Source organism: Peromyscus californicus, unplaced genomic scaffold (genome assembly GCF_007827085.1).
Source record: "Peromyscus californicus insignis strain IS unplaced genomic scaffold, ASM782708v3 Scaffold_11__1_contigs__length_118956290, whole genome shotgun sequence".
Lineage (NCBI taxonomy): Eukaryota > Metazoa > Chordata > Mammalia > Rodentia > Cricetidae > Peromyscus > Peromyscus californicus.
The window spans coordinates 74665032-74665459 of NW_026294402.1; positions in this window are offsets into that span (position 1 = coordinate 74665032).

Genomic DNA, 428 nt, shown 5'->3' on the forward strand with positions numbered 1-428 from the left:
GGGAAAAGGCGGACGCACCCTGATCATCTGTCCTGTGACGACAAAGTGAGGGGCTTAGGCCCGGCGCGCGACGACGTGAGCGCATGCGCGGCCCTGGGCGCCGCCGCGGCGCCTGCGCGCTGGGACGCGAGCCTCTTCGCTGCCCCAGAGAGGACGCTTTCTGTTTGCTCACACTTCCTGTCGTAGTTATCATGGAGACTGAGGTCGAGGAGTCGGGTCGGAGTCGGCGACCTGTATAATTTCGGCGCTGGGTTGTTTTTTTTTTGTTGTTTTTTTTTAAGGCTACGCCTCCTCTGAAGGGAATTGTGGCGTTCCAGAGTCCACATGTTTAAAAGAATGCGGGTCTCCATTGAGTTTTAACTCGCCACTCAAGGTGCGGCTGAGGATTTAAGGGAGGTGACATGTGACCCTTTGACCTAAAAAATTAA